Raw genomic sequence first — 20,586 nt, forward strand, 5'->3', positions numbered from 1 at the left:
TCGAGATTCTTACCTCCAATTACTCAGAAAAAAAGCCAGAAATAGAAGGTATGGTTCAAATGGTAGAGGGCCAGCTGTGAGTGAAAAGGCTGAGCAAGAGCCCTAGGCCCTGAGAACATGGCAATACTATTGCTTTTTTTCTTCTCTGGTGTGCGCACACACACACACGCGCGCGCGCACACACACACACACACACACACACACACGGATGGCTAAGGACTGGGATAATACACCCAAGACACTTAATACACACTTGAAGTACAATCAGCAAGCAATAAACAGTAAATGCAAAATTGGGGGGAGTGGGTCAAAAGATCAGGCTGAATCCTGGAGCCAGTGGCTCACATTTGTAATCCTAGCAACTCAGGAGGATACAAATATTGTTTAAAGAATGGCCCACTTATTCATTAGCTGTGTAGTGAATAAACTACAAAGAAGCACAGGTAAAGAGCTAACCAAGACATGATGAGTACAACCAGAAAGCCAAAAACCTGGGAACTATAGATAATGCGGGTGGGAACGGGAGGGGGAAACTGGGAGAAAGGAACAGAAGGGGATACATGGTTCAAAAAGAATTGTTCTCATTCCTCATTACCTTATCCATATAATTGTAACCCCCTCTATATCAACTCTACAATAACAAAAAGGTTATAAATCTTTAGGGCTGGATGTTGATGAATGCTTAGTTTAAGTAAATGTAGAAACCCAAAATAGAGTCAAACAAGAAAATTTCCAGAGAAAATTACCAGATTCCTAACATATGATCAGTAAATGATCAGTACCTAACATATATCAATATGTAAAGGACTGGAGCTGTGGAAGATAGAAAGGGGAAAGAGATTAAAATAATAACACTAAGCAGTATGGTTGAAACTTAACAAGGACTAAGAATGAATCCAGTAACCTAAGATCCAGTCTCAACTCTACTCTTGGGTACTCTGTGGGGGAAAAGTTCACTAACCAGTCAAATGAAAGTACTGCCTAGCATGGGGTATACACAGCTCAGAGGTGGAACAGTGAGTGCCTAATAAGCACAAGGACCAGAATTTGACCCTAACACCACATTAAAAAAATGTTCAATGTTTCTTTTATTTCTTCAATGCTCTCATGTTTTGTTTTTGTTTTTTGCTAGTAGAAAACAACAATAACAAAACTTAATCTGTTTCATGGGGAGAAAAACTAAGATCATATCATGTATTCAAGATTGGTTAGTTTTAAAAAACCATTTCTCTGTGTTATGGCACTAGGGAATTTTAAACCTCAGAAGTTCTGGGTTTCAGTAACATTCCATTTAAATTTTGATGCTTGCAACTCAAATGTGTCTTTTCCTCATTTCAATGTTGGCTTTAATCTCATTCCCTAAAGAATACATCAAAAGATATATATATATATATATATATATATATATATATATATATATATATATATATATATATATATATATATATATCTTAGCTAGTAGAATTTTCATAAATGTGAAGTAAATAAGAATCCATAAGAAAGGCTCTATTATAATTTAATCCTAGCTCTGTGGTGAATAAAAAGCATAACTGGTTGATGTGTTAAGTTTTGATGAGAAACAGATTTAAGGAGATCAGCTTTCTAGCAGTCCAGAAGAACTAAATAGGCCAATCTGCAACAGTTATAAAGTAATGAAGATTAATAAGCACATTTAATGACGTGTTAAATTAAGTAAAAAGCAGTGCATTGTCTTTCCCAATATTCTGTCACACTTGATGTCCTTTACCCCTATCCCTGCCATAAGACATGCCTCAAAAAATATCTTCCATGTTTGTGCAAAAAGATAAAAAGTACTCTAAGAAATGTCAAGGGAGGTAATTGAAAGAAAAGTATCATCTATCCAAAAAGAAACTTCTAGAACAAGATTGTTAGAAACTTGTAATAGTGTATCACTGCTGCATTTTAATACCTATGTTAAGGCTATTAAGCTTATTGCTTTTGGTAAATTTCAGAGTTGCAGAAGTAGGAAATCACTTAAATCAATAAATTTTAGAGATGAAGGCATTAAGTGAATGGTTTACTCAGTTATTTAGTACAAAAATCGTAAGTAGATATTAGCATTTTTTTACTCCCAAATAATCTAAATAGGAAAAAGATGTTATTTGTTCTCAGCAGAATAAACAGGTATGAAAGGAAATTAAAGGAGTAAAGTGCTTGGCTAGCATGCAAAAGGCTCTAGTTTCAATCCCCACCACTGCAAAAATAATAAGTACAAGGACATCAAATGTTCAACTATAGAAAGATCAATAATCATATAACACAAGTATTTAAAAATTTTAATCATAACAGTAAAACATTATAAACTGACAGAAAGCTGAGACAGAGATATAGTAATTCAGTTGGAGAAATAAAAATGTGTCTGAAAACTACGAAAAGATACTTACTCTCATTCATAATGGGAAAATCCAAATTAACATTATGGTAAGAGGGGCGGAGGTAGATCTCGGTGGTAGAGCACCTGCCTAGCATGCACAAGGCCCTATCTCCAACACTGTAAAGCCAAATACCAAAAGAACTACACTAAGATATTCTTTCTTTACATATCAAGCTAGTAAGATTTCATGGGTTTCAAAACACACTCCACAATGTTACAGAATGTCAGTATGAATAAAATGTTAATTGATACAATCTTTGAAGGGAAATTTGGTAGCAACCATCAAAATTACCTACATAAACTGTAAAAATTGGCCCCCAAATTCCCCTTCTGACAATTCATGCAATTATGTACACATAAGTGGTTAGTCTTTGTATCATAGTTTATAACAGCAAGAGACAATGGACTACTCATCACCCAAAACAATCAGCAAAACACTAAGCTGGAGGCATGGCTCAAGTGGCAGAGCACTGACCAGAGTACAAGGCTTTGAGTTCAAACTAGTACAAACAATAAAGCAACAACAACAAAACCCAAACTATTAGCCTGAAAATTATTTCAGTCAAGTTTCTGGCTTGGTTGCATCACTGTTTCTAAATGCAAGTCTAAGATATGAAATCTAATAAACATTATTTTTATTATTATTGTGAAAATACCACACAGATGGGTTATAATTACCTGGGCAAGGTAATGAGTACATTTCTTTTTTTTTGGGGGGGGGGGTCCGGTCGTGGGGCCTGAACTCTGGGCCTGGGCGCTGTCCCTCAGCTCTTCAGCTCAAGGCTAGCGCTCTACCACTTGAGCCACAGCACCACTTCCGGCTTTTTTCCTTTTGCTTATGTGGTGCTGAGGAATCGAACCCAGGGCCTCAGGCATGCAAGGCAAGCGCTCTACCACTGAGCCAACTTCCCAGCCCATGAGTACATTTCTTATCAAGCATTGTTGCCTCCTCCTTTGTTTCCCCTTCCCATCCCTTCCCATCCCCCCCCCCCACACACACGGGTAATAAACATTATTACTTTTCTAAGCTCTTTCTTGGACCAGCTCTTCTTAAGTTTCAAATGAAAATTCATCTCATTTCATAAAATAATATATGAAATAATTACCACTCTTAAGCCGATGTGTTAGACCATACCTGCAATCTAGCACTAGAGCGGCTGAAGCAGGAGGATGAAGAGCTTGAGGTCAGACTGGCTATAGAGCAAGATGCTGCCTTAAGAAACAAACAAAAACAAGAACTTGTACAACTGAACAATAAGAAGTTTAGAACTATCTTGGGATATTTTGTCTCAAAAAAGTTGTATTTGGATTTCTTCTTCTGAATCCCTGTAGATTAACATTCTGTACTATGATGATTTTTAAAGTTGTTTATATATTTATATGTATATAATCTTTAATGTCAATGCATTTGCAGTTATTACCAACAGTAATAACAAGTCTTACTATTCAATTATACTAGAATAGTTACTCCTCCTAACTACTATTGGCCAGCAATGTAATGAGTGAAAGCTTTCTTTTTTGTTTTTGTTTTGTTTTGGTCAGTCAAGGGGCTTGAACTCTGGGCCTGGGGGCTGTCCCTCAGCTCTTCAGCTCAAGGCTAGCGCTCTACCACTTGAGCCACTTTCTGTTGGTGATTTATTGGAGATAAGAGTCTCATGAAGTTTCCTGCCTGGGCTGGCTTTGAACTAGGATCGTCAAATTTCAGCCTTCTGAGTAGCTAGGATTAAAGGTGTGAGCCAAAGGTGCCTGGCGTGAAAGCTTTGTTTAGAAACTGTATTCTAGAAATCATAGGGTCACTACATCAAAGAGTTGTCTGGTTTTAAGAGTTCATTTCAGAAAAACAAAATGTAAGTGTTTTGTATGTTGGGCGAAACAAGCCATCCTAAATGGTTACAGATGGGATAACATTCTACATTAGTTTCATCAACTTAAGCAAATTTCACATTATCCAAAATGTCCAATTTCCATGATTTCATCTGGGTCATTAGCTAAGTAAGGTATTGTGAGGACACTACAAATGACACAATGATGAGCAAGACATGGTCTCTACCTACAAATACCTTATCATTTGGTAGTGGAGATAAAACAAATAGCATTGTGCAAATCAGAATAATGTACAGGCTAGAAAAACATTACCTGGAATTCAATTGCCCTAGGTTGGGAAGTGGAAAGTGCTCAAGAAAGGCTTCAAAAAGAAAAAAAAGAAAGGCTTCAATAAAGAAAATTTAACTACTTAAAAGCAGGAACAAACTAAGCCCTCTTTTTACAAAAGAATTTGGTAGAAAGTGCTGTTTAGAAACTTCTTAGCCAGGCGCCGGTGGCTCACGCCTGTAATCCTAGCTACTCAGGAGGGTGAGATCTGAGGATCATGGTTCAAAGCCAGCCCGGGCAGAAAAGTCCCTGAAACTCTTATCACCAGAAAACCGGAAGTGACATTGGAAAACCGGAAGTGGCGCTGTAGCTCAAGTGGTAGAGCGCTCGCCTTGAGCTGAAGAGCTGAGGGACAGTGCCCAGGCCCAGAGTTCAAGCCCCACGACCAAAAAAAACAAAAACAAAAAAGAAACTTCTGTCTTCTTTCACTAGATGATGACACACATATGGAATTATGGAAAGGTACCACATATAAAATCCATTATCTTTTTCAGTATTTGTACAAAAAAATTTCACTGTAATATTGCTATAATACAAAATTATTTGCCAGTACCAGAGTTTGAACTCAGGACCTGTGCTTGCTAGACAAAGGGTCTACCCATACCCATAAATAAAAATTTATTTCACTACTATGACACTACTCAAAATGTAGCACTATATTGACAAATTATGACAAATCCATTTAAAATATTTTATTACACCTCTTTAGGATAAATCAGACTGGAAGTTCTGCACTAAAGATACCAGCATAAACTGCTGAAATACAGTGAAGATTAATGTTCACAACCAGAAAAGATGTGTTTTCCTAGCTCAAAGCAAGGAAAGCTCACATTTCAGCTAAGCCTGCTCTGAGCATTTTCCTAAATAGAAGAGAAAACTTAAGATGATCTGGATGAAAATGTAAAGTAAATTTAATACATATGTCTCTATAATAGTGAAAACAGATAATTAAAGAAACATGAGTCATCTCACAGAATTGTTAGTTTTGACATAGAACTTCTGTACATATTCTTCCTAAAGGATTCTACTGAAAATCAGGCCAGAATTTCCATGGTTCTCTTTTCTATACTTTCCTATACATGCATACATGCACATGTATGTGTGTATGTGCACACACACACACACATACCCACACAGACAGTTATTTTTTTAAGTAATAAAACTTTAAACTTATGTCTCCAGAAGTAAGATGTAAAGAGTGATAATTTCCCATTCTAAAATGTGCAAACAGCCGGGTGCCGATGACTCATGGCCTGTAATCCTAGCTACTCAGGAAGCTGAAACTCAAGGATCACAGTTCAAAGCCAGCTTGGGCAGGAAAGTCCATGAGACTCTTATCTCCAATTAACTACCAGAAAACTGGAAGTAGCACTGGGACTCAAGTGGTAGAGCGCTCACCTTGAGCTGAGGCCCTCAGGAAAAGCGCCTGGGCACAAAGTTCAAGCCCCATGACTGGGAAAAAAAAAAAAAAGTGAAAATAGGAGAGAGAATATAAGTCAGCCAAAGGAACAAGTTAATTTAAAATGAAAATAAATCATCCAAGAAATAATGAACAAATAATTTTATAAAACCTTCAGAATGTGCTAATATGTCCAGATCATGGCATTTATTTACTGGTTTGTTTTAGATACAGGGTCTCAATTTAGACTGACCTTGACATATGCTTTTCCTGCTTTAGTCTCTGGTGTGTGTCACCACACCTGTCTTAGTATTTAAAATTTCCATAAAGTCAGTTTTAAGGCAATTTTCAACTAATCTTGCAAAATAGTTTGTCATAGAGCTTGTTTGTTTTTTTGGTCAGTGATGAAGTTTGAACTTGGGGCCTGGATACTGTCCCTAAGCTCTTTTGCTTAATTCCAGTGCTCTAACACTTTGAGCCACAGCGTCACTTCTGGTTTTTTGGTGGTTAATTGGAGATAAGAGAGTCACGAACTTTCCTGCCTAAGGCTGGCTTTGAACTGTGATCCTCAGCTTTCAGCCTCCTGAGTAGCTAGTATTACAGGTATGAGCCACCAGTGGCTAGCCTGTCATAAGAGTTTTATAGTTGATAAATACTCTCAGTGTCACAGGGAAAATACAACATGAAAAAAAATCAGCTATTTAATAAGGGAAGTTTAGACATTACTTCAAAGGAAATTAGTGCCAAGAAAGTGTTCATTTACACAAGCTCTAAAGCTAGCATGAGTAAAAATGAAGAGGAACACTCTAAAAGCACTAATGAAAACTTTTTTTTAACCCTTCATTTCCCTCCAACATCTTTCTCTTATGTTCATTTTTTTAAAAATCTAAAACTAAGATTTTAATTTCAAGTCTTTACTAGGTCTCAAACATTTTGTGATCACATTATTATCCTTGTCAGCAAAAAATGGCAGTAACAAAATTTTAACACAAAAAAATTTAAGATATTTGTTTAAATACATTTTTCAGCCTAATAAATACTAATCTGAAATTTTCTAAACCTAACTCTCTCAGAATATTAACTACTTGTTGTTGTTGTTGTGTTGGTTCTATGGCTTGAACTCAGGGCCTGGACACTGTTTCTGAGCTTTTGTGTTCAGGCTAGTGCTCTTCACTAGCACAATGGGTCTATTTCCAGCTTTGGGTAGTTAATTAGAGATGAGTCTTGCAGACTTTCCTGCCTGAGCTGGCTTTAAATTGTGATCCTCAGAGCTTAGCCAGCCACCTCAGAAAATAGGATTACAAGCGTGAGATACTGGCATCCAGCTTAACCTTAATTTTTATCATCAAGTCAAAACATGAAGTTTATTAGGCTGAGGTTTGCTATGACATAAGTATATATGTACACATCTGTGTATATTCATATTATATATATGATTTTAAAACATCAGCTTTAGCTGATAATGGTAGTTTATGTTTTCTAATATTTTCTCCAAAACAATACAGAAAATAAGAGAAAAATAATATTGTAAAAAACCACAGCCAAGGGCTGGGAAGGTGGCTCAGTGGTAGAGCACTTGCCTTGCATGCATGAGGCCCTGGGTTCGATTCCTCACAACACATAAGCAAAAAGAAAAAAGCTGGAAGTGGCGCTGTGGCTCAAGTAGTAGAGTGCTAGCCTTGAGCTGAAGAGCTGAGGGACAGCGCCCAGGCCCAGAATTCAGGCCCCACATGACCCACCTCTACTACAGGCTGTGCTGTGAGAAAAAAACAAACTGAAAAGTCATAAAGAGGAAAAGTGCCAATAGGGTCTAAGATTGATTTAAAATTACCATAAGGAAAACTTAGTTCACATTAATGTCTGAAAATACTTTTGAAAAGTGTTTGGGTAAATGAGAGAAAATGCTCCAATGGAAGAGACTTGAAAGTACATGTGATCTGAAAATGCTATCCTGTAATTTTCAGAATAAAGAAAAAATAATCAAACCCTAATTTATATAGGATATAGTACGTGTGTGTGTGTGTGTGTGTGTGTGTGTGTGTGTGTGTACAGTATAATGCCAAAAGAACAAATTGGTAATACAAAATACATTGAAACTCACCAAATAGCAATTGTGCATTTATTGTGTGACAATTATCCCAAAATAAACTAACTTAAAAAATAACCACCTATTAATGATCGTAAGACTAAGATATCAATACACATCCACTTGAAAGGCAAAAATTAAAAGTAGGACCATTGACAAGGATTTGGAGCAATTAGCACTGCCATACTGATAGGAAATCATGCTGATAGGAGGCAAAATATATAACCACTTGGAAAATACTTTGACAGCATCTCAAAATGTTAAGCATTTTGAGAAATTAACATATATATTGTACAAAAACATACACATGAGTCTTCATAGCATTTATAAGTTGAGAAATATGGCCAGATTCAGTGGCCCAAACTGTAATCCTAACTTGGGAGGTAGAGATCTGGGGATTGGGGTTCAAGGATAGTCTGGGCAGAAAAGAAATTCTGGATCATCTATTTCAACCAATGGGTGTGTCGGTGACATCCCAGGCTGGATTCTTGTCACCCCAACTATAAGAAAGCACAATGGCTGGGTGTAGTGGTGCATGGTTGGGTTAGCAGCTTGGGCATCTTAGGCACAAAGCAAGACCCTGACTCAAAGATAACATGCAAAACATGAACTGGACATTAGGAACCTGTCTACTAAGTGCTATACTCTACATTCAATCCTCAGTCATACTTTTTAAAAAGATAGGAAAAATGCAAACAATCTAAAGTCTTGCCAGGAGGCTAAAGGATACAGAGATTATGATATATTTGTATAGTAAAACATTAACAATAAAAGGGAATAGGTTGCTGATATCTCCAAAAGCTGGAAATAGTTCCATGTCTACAACAAAATCATTGATTGGTTGGCCAAAGTTAAGCTCTTCAAAGAGCTGAGTCTAATGTACAAAAGGTAGATTTTTTTAAGGAAATAAGCAAAATACAAAATATTGATCAACAATAATACATTACCTGTACCACTGGGCAGAGTTGGGAAACTATGAGCTTTTCCATTAAATTAAAAGCTCTAAATCTTACTATGCATAGAAATACTAAGTAAAGACAAAATGAAAGATCAATACTTAATAAAAATGGTACCATGTACTTGCTGAGAGCACACTTGTAAGTACTCTTAGGAACACTTTCTTATTATTCTGTTTTCAGACAGGAGGATGAGGTACATGTAAGACATGACAACTCCATGTTACAACTGAACTGTTAATGGCGTGCTACTCATCATGGTAGTACAGGCCAATCTGTAAGGATAGAGTGTGTGTGTGTGTGTGTGTGTGTGTTTAAAAAGGTATCTCTTACTATATTAATAACAATTTCAGTGAATTTTGTTTTGTAGGTTGTGGGGCTTGAACTCGGGGCCTGCAAACTGTCCCTAAGTGTTTTCCCTCAAGGCTAGAGTTCTACCACTTTGAGCCACAGAAGCTCTTCTGGTTTTCTGATAATGGAGATAAGAATCTCTGGGCTGGGAAGTTGGCTCAGTGGTAGAGTGCTTGCCTTGCATGCCTGAGGCCCTGGGTTCGATTCCTCAGTACCACATAAGCAAAAAGAAAAAAAGCCGGAAGTGGTGCTGTGACTCAAGTGGTAGAGCGCTAGCCTTGAGCTGAAGAGCTGAGGGACAGCACCCAGGCCCAGAGTTCAGGCCCCATGACCGGACCCCCCCCCCAAAAAAAAAAGAATCTCATGGACTCTTCTGCCTGGCCTGACTTCCAATGGCAATCTTCAGATATCAGCCTCCAAGCACCTAGGATTTCAAGTGTGAGCTACTGGCACCCAGCTTTAGTGAAATTATATATATATATATATATATATATATATATTCTTTTAGAATACACTGTCTATATTTATGTTCTTTCTAGAAACAACTTGCCAGGTTGATAGTAATCTTCAATATTTCACAGGACATATTCCTGCCTTTTTTTTAAACCTTTACTCCAAGTTTTAATTTCCCAAGTTTTAATTTTTTGATTTTTGAGAAAAGGTCTTATTCTTCAACTACCTACTCCTAGTCTTTGAACTTAAATGACTTAAATGGTCCTACCACCTTTGCCTCCTGAGTAGCTGGGACTACAAGCACACTGCACCCTGACCAGGCACCTTTTTGTGCATATGCCAGTCTGGGGGCTTGAATTCAAGGTCTGGGTGCTAACCCTGAGCTTTTATGCTTAAGGCTAGTGCTCTACCACTTAAGTCACATCTACACTTCCAGTTTTTAAAAATGTGATTAATTGGAGATAAGAGTCTCACAGACTTCCCTTCCTGGAATGCCTTCAAACCACAATCCTCAGATCTTAGCCTAATTAGTAGCTAGGATGATAGGCATAAACCACTACCACCAAGCATTAGACCAGATTTTAGAAACCATTTCTCTTGCTTACTAGATGTTGTTATAAACTACAGGATTTAATTAAAGCAAACTTAGAAGAGAACAGACAATATACAGAAATGTATGTACTTTCATATATTTTGTTCTATTTTTGTTTAATGAGTCCCATAAAGTTAAGTATCTTATTTAAGTAATTAATTTGTTCTAGATACTAGCTTGTAATTAACTTGCCCACTTCAGGCCATTAGTTTTGTACTAAGTTACAACTGTGTTTGCATCCTGACTTAGCAATTTTGTGCTTGCAAAAAATAAGGAAGCCGGGTGCCCGTGGCTCATGCCTGTAATCCTAGCTACTCAGGAGGCTGAGATCTGAGGATCACGGTTCAAAGCCAGTCTGGGCAAGAAAGTCCATGAAACTCTTTAAACACCAGAAAACTGGAAGTGGCACTGTAGCTGAAGTGGTAGAGCACTAACCTTGAGCTGAAGAGCTGAGGGACAGCGCTCAGGCCCAGTTCAAGCCCCACAACCAACCCCCCCAAAAAAGGGTAAGAGCTATGACAAATGGCCATGATGAGTATTAGGTAAGATAATATTTGTAAAAAGCTAAGCATACTGTCAAATACAGACCAAATTGTAAATAAAATTTTGGGGGGAGAGAAGATAACATTAAAAGGATGCAGCATTATGGGCATGGTAGTGTGTACCTCAGAAGATTAAGGCAGAAGGATTATCATGTGATCCAGCAACTCCACTCCTAGGCATACACATCAAAGAATAAAAACCAAGCACTACTTAAGCAGATACTTGAACTGCAATGTTCATGGCAGTGTAATTCAAAACAGCCAGAAAGTGGAAACAGTCCAATGTCCATCAACAAAAGAATGGATAAACAAAATGTGTAATGTGCAAAAAACAAAAAAAGAAATTGTGGCATATGCTACAACATGGATAAACTTGAGGACATTATAATAAGTAAAATAATTCAGATACTAAAGACAAAATAGTAATTTGCTGGGCAGTGGTGGTGCACATCTACAATCTTACATCTACATCCTCATTGGGAGAATGAAATCTGAGGATTGTGGTTCGAAGCCAGCCAGGGTAGCAAAGTCTGTGAGACTCTTATCTCCACTAAACTACAAAAAAAGATATAAGTGGAGCTGTGGCTCAAGTGGAAGAGTGCTAGCCTTGAGCACAAAAACTCAAGGACAGCACCCAGGCCCAGAATTCAAGCCACAGGACTAGCAAAAATAAAAATAAATATGGTAATTCCATTCACATGAGGTGCCTAAAATAGTCAAATTCCTAAGAGACAGAAAATGAATGGTTGTTACCAAAGATGAGGAGGAGGAGACATGGGAAGTCAATATTTAATTGAACAAAGTTTATGTTTGGGTTGATGAAAAGGTTTTGAAAATGGGCAGTGGCAATAGGCACAAAAAATGGTAAATGTGCTAATGCCACTGAACTGTACACTTAAAGTGGTCAAAACATCAATTTAATATTATGTAGATATTACTGCAGTATAACAAAGGAGAAAAAAAAGCCTCCAAGCTAGTCCCCAAAGCTTACTGTGAGGAATATGGTAATTGATTTATCATTGATCCGAGATCTAAAATTATAAAAGGACAGAAATTACTAATATAGTATAAAGAGAATTTAATCAAAGGGCTGTTTATAAAGATGTGGGCATAATTAACAAAAACCATTAAGAGATAGTTAAGTATCTGAAAGCCACTAAGCACTAGGGAAGATGGACTCACTGGGTTGTCACTATAGATTTAGGAGAGAGCAACCTGACATGAGCTAAGCTGTGTGGATACTTGACACAGAGGAATATAGCTAGCACCAACTAGCCAGGAGAGAGCCAAGGAAACATCCAGGTCTCATTCTTCTCTTCTATCTTGGTCAATCTCTACCAGAAATTGGAAGAGGAGAGAAAAAAGCCTGTGGTTATAGAATCTAAAGGTCTACTTCTGTGGGCATAAACTAGGGTAGAGAAGATTAGAGAGCAAAAATAAAGGGGCAAGTAGAGAACATCAAGTAAATGAAGTATATTGTTTTATTTTAGCTCTATTTTACTAGTCAAAGGAGGGATCATAATAAATTTATTTTTAGTAAGAATAGTTCCTGCTGCCACAAGAAAGCAGAAAAGTCATTAGATTAAGAAAGGTTTTTGTTTGAAAAAAAGAAAAATTCAATTATTTTTGACAGAGGATTTAGTATGCCCCAAAACACTCAAACATAGATTAAATATATACAATATTACATATTACAATATTAAATATATACTACAATATCTCTCTAAAAGAGAGCTTAGAACTGTTCAACATTTCAACATGAAAGGAAATAGGCTAAGGAAGATGATTCTTTAGGTGACTTCCTCAAGAGCACCGAAGCTAGTTACTAGCAAAGTGGGAACAAACCAGATCTAGTAACTCCTTGACTGCCATCACCCCATGTTCCAGAAATCAATGTGAGTTTAATACTGGTGAAAGCAACCAGAAAACAAGCTTCAACAAACTGCCTAGATTTATAAGGTTAGAATGTTTCATTTTGAGCAAGGGAAGGGGTGATATTATCAAAAAATATATAGTCTTTAAAAATTATTTATTATTTTTGGAGTTAATTTCAATAAACATCATTTTATATGGTCATATGCACATAGCTAAGCTATTGAGCCTTTGTAAAAAATGTACTCTTTACCTGACTTATATAACTAACCCTTCTGTACATCACCTTTATAATAACAATTTAAAAAGAATGTTTGGGATGGGAATGTGGCTTAATGGTAGAGTGCTTGCTTAGCATGCATGAAGCTCCAGATTTGATTCCTCAGAATCATAAACAGAAAAGGCCAGAAGTGGTGCTGTGGTTCAAGTGGTAGAGTGCTAGCCTTGAGCAAAAGAAGCTCAGGGACAGTGCCCAGGCCCTGAGTTCACGACCCAGGACTGGGTGGGGGGAGGGGGGAGGTTGAATTAATTTGCAGTGTTTGTCTATATGGTTCTAAAACTCATTTTTATCTGCACAGTATTTAAAAAGCATGATGTTTTCTTTTTTAACTTTATTGTAAAGATGATATACAGAGGGGTTACAGTTACATAGGTAAGGTCATGAATACATTTCTTTTTGAACAGTGTTATCCTCTCATTTTCACCTGTTTCCTCGCCCCTCCCCTCAACTCTCCTTCCCTCTAACTTGTAAAGTTCATTTCCAACATAGTGTCTAGTTAGTATCACTGTTGCATTGGTTCACCCTTTGTCCTACCATCTCTGTGATTCCCCTTTCCTTCCCCAAATCAGATAAACTTATATACAAGACCAAGTACACAGAAATCAAAAACAGTAACAACAGGGAATAAACCAAAGGAACAACAACAAAAAAAAAAAAACCCTACAAACCGTATACAAAAAACCCTCTTGTTTCCATTTCTTGGAGTTCATTTCCATAAGCATCATTATATGTAGTCATATGCACATAGCTTTTGAGCTATTGTGATCCTGTGTTAAGAATATCCTAGATATATTCTGATTATTACAAATGAGGGAAGCCATGCAGGCTGTGTTTCTTTGGGTCTGGTTTGCTTTGCTTAAAATAATTTTGTCCAAGTCTTTCCATTTCCTTATGAATGGGGCGATGTCATTCTTTCTGATGGAAGCATTGTGTATATATACCATATTTTCTTGATCCATACTGAAGGGCATGTGGGTTGATTCCGTATCTTAGCTATGGTAAATAATGCTGCAATAAGCATAGTTTTAGTGTGGTCTTGTTTGTGGTCTTTTGGGTAATTCACAGGAGTAAGATTGCTGGGTCATATGAGAGCTCTATGTTCAGTCTTTTGAGGAACCTCCATACTGTTTAAAAAGCACCAATTTTTTAAATGGCTTCTTTTCCAGGAGAGATTAGATAAAAACTTTATAGCTTATTATAAAAATGCTAAATAGAAGTTTCAAAGAAAACCACTATAAATACCATATATGTACATTATCTAGATTGAAAAATGAACATTTTACCATATTTGCTCCAGCTATTTCTCTATTAAGTTATTATGCTGGACATGTATTAAAAAGTTACAGACAACAGAATATTCTTAAAGGACTTTATAATACTTTCCTACATATGATCATTATCAGACTTATTCAAAGGTACAAATTTCCTAATAGCTTCTAAGGTCAGACATATTCAAATGCCAAAATTAATAGCTGATTTTTCAAATCTAGGTCCATTCAAATATCATGTATTACCTATTGTTTTCTCTCTATCTACAATAGTTACTGTATATACAACCTTCCCCCACCTTCTCACAACATTCATTTTCTTATATGTTAAATTATACTGGCTGAGTGTGGTGTGGTACATACCTGTAATACTAGACTGAGAAGACTGAGGCAGGAAGAATTACAAGTTTGAGGACAGCCTGGAATACTAGTATACTATTTTTTTAAAAAGAATATATATTTATAGATGTGTGTATATGTATATATGTATACATATATATACACATACATAAAACATGAAATAATCACATCTGTTAGAATACTATTATTTAAAACAAACACAGTGTCCTTGTTGGCAAGGACACTGCTGATAGGAATATAAAATGGTGTAGTCATTATGGAAACTATATTGTAAATCTCAAAAAAAAAAAAAGGTAAGGAGAGCTATCATATGAGTCAGCAACTCCACTTCTGGGTATATATGCAAAAGAATTAAATAGAGATTAAAACAGATATTGATACAACTCTGCTCACAGCAGCATTATTCAACAATAGCCCAAAGGTGAAGGAGGCCAACTGTCCATAGATGGTTCTCGAATATGTAAAATATAATATGTACTTACACCATTGGGACCATTATTAAGCATACATTTGTGCAAACATACCACAACAGGAGTTTCTGAATACCATATTGCAACATTTTCCATTTTCTGGATCTGAGTAGTTATGGTACAGTTTAAGTTGCTTTTCTTTTGCTTTTACTTTTTTACAAGGAATTTACATGTAAAGGTTTGATCTGAGTCTAATAAGTATTTTTGGTAAGAATTCTGCAGATTATTTTGTATTCTTCATGAGGCTCTTTTCTTTTTCCGGTCGTGGGCCTGAACTCTGGGCCTGGGCGCTGTCCCTCAGCTCTTCACCTCAAGGCTAGCACTCTACCACTTGAGCCACAGTGCCACTTCCAGCTTTTTTTCCCTGCTTATGTGGTGCTGAGGAATCGAACCCAGGGCCTTATGCATGCAAGGCAAGCGCTCTACCACTGAGCCACCTTCCCAGCTCCCATGAGGCCCTTTTCTTCCTTCCTTTTTTTTTTTTGGTGGTCAGTACTAGAATTTGAACTCAGGGCTTTGTACTTGCTAGGTGGGCACTCTACAGCTTGAACCATGCCTCCTGCCCTTTATGCTCTGCTTTTCTTGAAGACAGTCACTTTCGGCACAGGCCAATTAGGGCCACTATTTTCCTATTTGACATTTCCTGCCACAGCCGGGAATGTGCCAGGTATGTGCCACTGTACCTACTTCTTTCTGTTGAGATGGACTCTCATTGTGTTGTTGTTGTTTGGTTGGTTGGTTTTATTTAGCCATGACTGGCCTGGAACCATGATCCTCTTGATCTAGGCTCCTTATATAGCTGGAATGGCAGGTGTCCCACTGCCCAGCTATTAGTTAAGATGGAGTCTCTAGAATTTTTGCTCAGACTCACCTTCAAATCATGATCCTCCCAATATCAGCTTTCTGAGTAACTAGTAAGTAGATTAGTAATTGAGTAGCTAATAACAGAGTGAGCCATGAGTACACAGCTAGTTTTTCTTCTCTTATGTCTAACCTGCTATTAATAAAAATCAGTATATTTTTCCATCTCAGACATTATTTCTAATTCTGAGTTCAGTGCATGTCTTTTTTTTATCTTGTCCATTTAATATGTTCAATCTTTTTTCTAGCTTCTTTAGCATATAGAATACTATTTTAAAAATGTCATTCTAATGGGTATTGGTAAATTTTATGTCATGAAACTTTTGTTTCATTTTGTCTTAATGTGTTGGTACTGGAGGTTGGCTTTTTTGTTCACAACTGATGCTCTACCACTAGTCTCAAAGATTTACTACTTCTTTATAGGAGAAAATCCTGAATTTATCTTTAAGAATAAGAAAATAGGGCCTGGCTCAGATGACAGATTGGCTGCTTAGTTACGTTCAAAGCCCTGAGTTCATTTTTAACATTTTTATTACCAAAAGTCACAATGAATTCTGACTTGAACTTCCCAAATGCTCAACCAGTTTATAGTGGAAAAAACCATGCTACTTTCCATTTAGGATTAAACCTAACTGAGTTCAGGAGTCTCTCAGTACAATTTCCAGGCCTAAAGTGATAATAATCAGATAAGGCATTCTTCCATTACTTGGGTATTCAACTAATAATTACGTAGTTGAACAAAATCTTCTAGTTTATGGACAGATATACAACATAGAATTTTAAAATCTGCTAAAATCAAGATAAGCTGAAAAATCTTCTACTTAATTTCTCAGACACATATTTTATTTTATTTTATTGTAAAAGTGTGAACAGGGGGGTTAGTTACATAAGTAGGTAATAAGTACATTTCTTTTTAAACACTGTTACCCCCTCCCTCATTTTCTCCTGCTTACTACTCCCCACTCCCCTTCCCCAATAACTATATATTTTAAACATATACATTTTACATTTGTTGGAGTTAAACAATCTGAAATTAGGGAAATAAAATCATATAAGACACAATTCTATAATATGTTGTTATTATTTAGTGGTTAGCAGGGCGTGAACTCAATGTCTCAACATTTGCTAGGCAGGTTCTCTAACTATTACTTGAGCCAAACTCCCAGCCCTTGCGTTTTACTTATTTTTTGGATAAGGTCTTACATTATTGCCCTGCCAACCTCTAATTTCAATCCTCCTACCATTTATGTAGGTGAGATTTTGGGCATACAGCAACATACCTGGTTTACTAATTGATATAGAGGGCTTGATTTTCACCAAGCTGGCCTTGAACTTCGATTCTTCTGCTTTCCCAAAGAGCCAATATTATAAGCGTAAGCCAGCAAGCTCTGTCCGCAGTTATTACTGACAATTACATTCAATGAGTACCTTCTACGTTCCAGACACTAGGCACACTAGTTAATTTACTCTTCATAAGAACTTTTGCGATGCATTATTATTTCCATTTTGCAAAAGGAAGAAATTCATGTTCAGAACCATTACATACCTTGCTCAATTTTGAGAAATGATAGGGCTGGAATTTAGAACATGGAACTACCTAAACTGAACCCTATGTTGCCAATGTTAGCAATTAAATTTCAAATGCCATTGACTTGAGCTGCTGACATTTCTTTCAATCAAAAACATGACAGAGAGATAAATGTGTTATTCTAATTATATTTCTTCTTCAAATATAATAAGCTATCACAATAATGCATAAAGATATAAAACCAGATGTTAATGTTAATTAGTTTTAAAGTTGATACCCAGTAATGGCAAATAGTGATAGTTACAGTATTTTTCACATAATGTTCAAAGGGTGGTTCCTCTGCTGAGACTTTGAACATAGAATAATGAAAAGAATCAAGCATTTAATCTTATTGATTACATATTTTTAAATATTTAAAACATTTTATTTACTGCTTATAAGCTACAGTTACTTAGCCAAGTTCATCCACAGTAAAAATAGCAATGATCATTGGGTCCAAAGATACGGAATTATGTCTATTTAATATTTGGAGTTAAGTTCTCAGCTCCAAACAAAAATAGAAACAAAAAAAAACCCTTCTATAATCAATGTGGACAAACTAGCCAAGTATACAACACACTTTACATCATTAAACCTCAATACTCTAGAGCAAAGGCACTATACATGTAATAATGAAAGAAATATATGCAAGCAGAAGTGGAGATATGGCTCAAGTGGTAGAGTACCAGCCTTGAGCAAAAAAGTTAAGCAAGAATTCCAGGCCCCTATGTTTAAGCCCCAGTACCAACACCAAAAAATTATTTACAAAATACATATGCAATCAAAGAGTCTAATTTTAGATTTCATAAGTTAACAAATGATGTTTTTAAAAGCTAAGTCACAACCTAGAGATGAGAATATGATTCTAGTGGTAATAAGTAGGAGTTCAAACTCCAGTACCGCAATAAATAAATAAATATCACATTTTTCACTGCCATAAAATAAAGTTTTTATTTAGCAAGGGGGCAAGGGCAGAAGTGTTCTGAGTAGTAAACCTTTTTTAAATAATTGGTTCTTGGGGCTGGAGGTATGGCTCAAGTGCTATAAAGTGTGAGGCTCTGAGTTTAAACCCCAGTACTACAACTACCAAAAAGAAGAAAAATGCTTCTCATATATAAATGGAATACATTAAACAACTCTGTGGGCTGGGAAGGTAGCTCAGTGGTAGAGTACTTGCCTTGCATGCATGAAGCCCTGCGTTTGATTCTTCAGCACCACATAAACAGAAAACTCCAGAAGTGGCACTGTGGCTCAAGTGGTAGAGTGCTAATCTTGAGCAAAAGAAGTTCAGGGACAGTGCCCAGGTCCTGAGCTCAAGCCCCAAGACTGGCAAAAAAATAACAAACAAAAAAGGGGGGAAAACTCTATATGGAAAAAATGGCTAATACTTAGCAAATGCTACAGTCGTAGTCACTGTAAAATAAAATTGCTCACAATGTAAAACTAAAACTTTAAAGTAGAAAAGTTATCTTTAAAAAAGGCTTCACCACTATATCCATTACATTAGTTCTGTAACATAAAATAATGTAAACTCTCACAGGTTTGTCAGTTAAATATTTCAGCTATAATTTATATAACATTGAATTATGGGAGAAATGATACACCATTAGATATTTTATCTTAAATATATGTAAGTCCATTTCAAGATGCATCCTTTGAGAGTGTAAAGAGTACTAAATAAAGCTGGTCATCCACCTATCTATCTAGAATCCCAACTATTCAGGAGGCTGAGGCAGGAGGATTGGTTGAACCCAGGAAATCCAGGCTACCCAGGACTCATAGCAAGACTGTCTCAAAAAATAAACAAAAATCGACTGAATGTAGTAAATATTCCAGTGAACATAAAAAGGCAACAATAAGTGTTTTTATTCTCTTGCTTTGATTTCTTTTTCTTGGTCTTCCCAACATTCCACATTCTCAAAACCAAGATAGGAAGAAAACGAGACTGGGCATCGCGGGGGTGGGGGCAGTCTGGGTGACCGGAAGACGGACAGATGGACAGAGAATGAGAACGCAAAGGCCCGGAGAAGGACCTGCCTGCCGCCCTAGGTTTTGCTCCTTGAGGGTGCCCAGTGATTTTCCATTTCTCTTTCCGACGGGATGATGAGTCTACCTGTTTATCGTAGGTGTCGCCGTAAAGCCCCCAGTCCACGCCTACGAACTCCCGGAGACGCTGTCAGGACTATCAGGGTCCCGGACGCGGGTGCACAAGTTTTCCTGGGACAGGGCTGAGGGACCCGGGATCCCCAGTGGATAGGAGGGCAGGACGCAGGCAGCACCCCAAGCTGAGGGAATCTGCGAGAGACAACTGCCTCACGCGGCCACCCGAATGGCTGGCCTCAAGGGCAGGTGCCCAAGTTGTTCCGCTTCGGTTCCCCTCAAAGGCGTTCTCTTCCCAAAGCTGAGTCTTACACTCACCCGTCCGCTCCAGCTTCACCAGCAACTCGGTCAACGCCGCTCGCCTCTGACAACCACAGAGACAGCCTGGATCAGCCTCTACGTGCTCCTCCCACCGTCACGTGACTCATCCTCCCCGCGAGGCCTGCCGGGATCACGGTGAAAAGACGTGGGCGTGGAAGCTGAGAAAAAAAAAGAGTGGGGACGGGCAGAGAAGCGAATTGGCCCGGCCTGTGACCACGCCCCCGGAACGCCCCTTCGCCTTTGGGCGGGAAGCAGGCGCGCTCGCGGAAGCTTTAGCCGGCCTTCTGGCTTTCTCTTACCCAGAAGGTATGAGCTTTTGTTTAAGAAGGTGTCCTGTCTGCCACCACCCTCGGTGCGTGTTTTGTGCTGGCCAAGTTAAATAGGAGTCAGTCAGTGAAAAGAAAACTGGGCCTCAGTGAGGTGAGAAGGGTTTCTTTTCAACTGCAATTAGATTTACGCTTTTTTTCTCTGCTTCATAAACTTGAGGCTTATCTGGGTTTGGAAACCTCCACTTCCTTTCCTCTATGAGGTTTTCAAGTGTTGTTTTTGTTTGTTTTCAAAG

At 37.5% G+C, this 20,586-nt stretch overlaps 1 protein-coding gene across 1 annotated transcript in view; it reads right to left on the bottom strand.

The window, feature by feature from the left end:
- Window positions 1–20,115, bottom strand: part of Micu1 (mitochondrial calcium uptake 1) — a 146,148-nt gene extending 126,033 nt beyond the window's left edge. The window contains exon 1 of the mRNA XM_013025589.1: window positions 20,022–20,115. The gene's annotated coding sequence lies outside the window, so the exon portion shown is untranslated. The remainder of the gene's footprint in view (window positions 1–20,021) is intronic.
- Window positions 20,116–20,586: the final 471 nt, after the last annotated feature.

Source organism: Dipodomys ordii, unplaced genomic scaffold, assembly GCF_000151885.1.
Source record: "Dipodomys ordii isolate 6190 unplaced genomic scaffold, Dord_2.0 Scaffold86, whole genome shotgun sequence".
Taxonomy (NCBI): domain Eukaryota; kingdom Metazoa; phylum Chordata; class Mammalia; order Rodentia; family Heteromyidae; genus Dipodomys; species Dipodomys ordii.